We start from the raw sequence: 3,079 nt of genomic DNA on the forward strand, positions 1-3,079 counted from the left end.
GTTATTAATTAACATTTTGAGTAACTGCTTTAGAAAATTAATGTTTTATTGTTAGTGATTAAGATAAAAAGATCCTACTGTTAAAGAATGATATCTCGGAAACAGAGGCTTGTTGGGATATCGACTGAGAATATATTTTTTGTACACAATTAATATGCGATTAGACCCAATCAGTTTAGAAGTCAGAATACCTGGTGACCAAAAAGTTAAAAGAATTTTTTCGCTCAGATATCGCCGTAAGTGGTTTTTTCTAAAAGTTGATCAAAATCTGATGATAGATTTGGATTTCTTATGCTCATGAATCCCTGTGTACCAAATTTCGTTAAAATATGCAGCTCCGTTCAAAGTATAATAACAAAAAACTGAAATTAATATGTAACTTTGACGCCCTGTATGTCGGCAACCGTCAACTTTTGGACTAAGGTAAGTTGTATTAAATCATCAAATTTTCACCCCAGGAATCAACCATTTTGTTTTGTGCCATTACTTTTGGGACACCCTGTATATAAAGATGAAACTGTAAGTATTCCAAGAGAAGCAAAGGCCCTTCTACAATCATCTCTGTAGTCGATGCCCACCATGACTCTCACTGCTCTCCGCTGAATTGCGAACAGTCTATTGACACCCGTTTTGTCCGCAAGCCAAAATCGCATAGAATATGTGCGAATGAAAGAAGGCATAATATACCGTTTTCAGAACATGAAGAGAGACACGGGCTGAGAGACTTCTAAGTACATAGACGCCCCTGGTCAGCTTCCTGGCCACCCCGTCAATATGAGGTCCCCACCGCAGTCCAGAGTCCAGGGTCACGCCCAAGAAATCTGCCTCCGCCAAAGCGTTCTCACAGTCACCGACGTCCCTCATTGCAAAGATCATTCTCTTTGTTTTTCCCGTTTAGCAGTAGCCTATTTGACCGAAACAATTCCCCATCTCTGGCCTGCGCGCTCATGAATCCAACGCACGCAGACTCCAGAGTGTCCCCAACAAAGGAAATTTTTGTATCATCAGCATACAGAGTGAAGTGTTCATTGGCATCACTAGAAAGCAGGTCGTTGACATACGCCAGGAAAAGCATAGGGCCCAAAATAGAACTCTGAGGAACTTGAGGAGAAAGTTTTTATGTACAGACATCTCGGTAGTTTTATTTAACGAACCCGTCGACGGCCCTTTGAAACGGGTAATTTCTTTTGGTGCACAACATTTGGCGACCGTGACAGGACATTTTCTGGAAAGAAATAGTAGAGCGTTTCGGTCTGTGCATAAGCAGGTAAACACCTGTGTAACTCTGAAAAGTGTGTGGAAAATCCGTACCAGCGTAGTTGAGTTTTGCAAACTTTTACCGGGTTTCGAACTTTGTCATTTTAACCTCGAAACTTTGAGTGATTTTGAATCGGGTTTGCAAAACGTTTATCATGGCTACGGGACTTGAAGTTACAAAGAAAAGCCGTACCCCGTACCGGAGTGCGTTAACACGAACCGCAAACGAACTAGAAGTGGAGTTACAGTCGGAAAATCCTGACAAAGATTTTATACAAGTTTCCCTCGAAATATTAGTCAAAATTCAACTCTCTGAGCAAAATTGACTGTGAACTGTATGACCTGTTGTTGGAAACGTCGACAGCCGCCGAACTTGAATCTGATATAGAAGGCTGTGATGTCTATACCAAGAAATTCACTACACTGCGGCTGAAATGTAACAAGCTTCTTGAATCAGGCGCCCTAACTGGAAGTAGTGACAACAGGGCTGATGGAAGAAGTACCGTCAGTTTCGAAGATAACCACACAGGTATGCGTAAATTTAGACTTCCTCGAATTGAGTTCAAACACTATGACGGTAGCATTAACGGCAGGTTGGCTTTTTGGGCTCAATTTAAAAAAGTTCATCAAGATGAGAGTATAGACAACCATGATAAAATTGAATACTTAATTCAGGCAACTTTACCTGGAAGTCGTGCCCGACAACTTGTTGAAAGCTATCCCGCCATGAGTGAGAACAATAATAAAATTATAGAAAGCATGCAAAGCATTCGGCAGGGAGGACCTTCAAATAGAGGTATATGTTAGGGAGTTATTAAAATTGATTTTAACCAACACAACCTCTAAACAAAAGTTGAAGTTCAGCGGCTGAACGTTTTGGTTTAGCCGGTGGTACGAGGTCTTCTGGAGGAAACTATGCTGCACAAAGACGGGGAAAAGACAGACTTCATAACGAACCAACTGCTTTGGGTCTTGTTAATGCAGAGAGTAGTCGCACTAGTCGCCGTTTGTTTTGTTCAGGTACTCACTTGTCCGAAGCCTGTTTTAAAGCCCAAAGAATGAGCTTGGAACAACGGAAAGAAGTGGTTGCTAAACGGAGAGCCTATTTTCGTTGCCTGAAAATTGGTCACCAGTCGAAACAGTGTAGGGGCAGGATGAGATGTTTGTTATGTAGTCGGTCTCACGTCTCTTTAATGTGCTCTGAGCTACCCGCAACAACTAAGCAGGAAGGTGGAAATGGCAAGCAGGGTGAACCATCCACGTCGGAGGAACCAAACGGTGGTCATCTTAAGGAACATACGCTAGCTAATCATACGTCTACTCAAATATTTTTGCAAACGCTGCGGGTGACCATAAAAGGAGATAGAGGTTTGAAAGTAGTTAGGGCTCTGGTGGATACTGGTTCACAACGGTCATATATACTAAAGGATACTGCCACACAACTTTACTGTCAACCCAAAAGAGCGGAAAAGGTTGTACATTGCCTTTTTGTTTTTTGAAATAATTGATTATCTGAGCTCTAAACAAAATTTGGCGAAATACATATTTGTAACAGTAAAACAAATCTACAGCCCCAACTGGAGTGCCTTTGATTTAACCGTTGCATATTTCTTGGCTCTTTATAATAAAATCTGACAATGTATTTTAAAAAATTCTCATATTTTAAGAAAAAACCGTTCTGTTTAAATACAACTGGCAGATCCCTAACAGTAATTAGTGTCTTGTTGAACAAATAGAAAGGTGTCTGTACTAATAATTGTCACTGCAGTGATTTGAAGATGAGAGCATTTGGAACCTGAATTTTGTTTTGGTATTTATCTGT

Source organism: Dendroctonus ponderosae, unplaced genomic scaffold (genome assembly GCF_020466585.1).
Source record: "Dendroctonus ponderosae isolate FM_Combo_2020 unplaced genomic scaffold, Dpon_F_20191213v2 Dpon_F_20191213_7, whole genome shotgun sequence".
Taxonomy (NCBI): Eukaryota; Metazoa; Arthropoda; class Insecta; order Coleoptera; family Curculionidae; genus Dendroctonus; species Dendroctonus ponderosae.